Source organism: Xyrauchen texanus, chromosome 38, assembly GCF_025860055.1.
Source record: "Xyrauchen texanus isolate HMW12.3.18 chromosome 38, RBS_HiC_50CHRs, whole genome shotgun sequence".
Taxonomy (NCBI): Eukaryota; Metazoa; Chordata; class Actinopteri; order Cypriniformes; family Catostomidae; genus Xyrauchen; species Xyrauchen texanus.
The window spans coordinates 15,450,127-15,450,642 of NC_068313.1; positions in this window are offsets into that span (position 1 = coordinate 15,450,127).

Here is a 516-nt window from a genome sequence, read left to right on the forward strand (position 1 = left end):
AACTTTTAACTCGCTTTTAGCGCCACACAGTATAAATTATATTCAACTGCCTTGATATACTGTATGTAAAGAACCACATAATATAATTTTGCATCAATGAAGCCATAGTAATTGTATTTTCATGAGATCAGGAATGTAGTAAAGTAAAAGTACAAGTTTACCAAAATAATAATAATAAAAAATCATTGGGGCCTGGGTAGCTCAGTGGTAAAGACACTGACTACCACTTCTGGAGTTCACTAGTTTGAATCCCAGGGCATGCTGAGTGACTCCAGCTGGATCTCCTAAGCAACCAAATTGACCTGGTTGCTTGGGAGGGTAGAGTCACATGGGGTAACCTCTCTGTGATCACTATAATGTGGTCACTCTCAGAGGGGCATGTGGATGCTGCATTGGATGATGTGAAACCTCCACATGAGTTATGTCTCTGCTGTAATGTGCTCAACAAGTCACATGATAAGATGTGAGGATTGATGGTCTCAGAGGCAACTGAGATTTGTCCTTTGCCACCCGGAT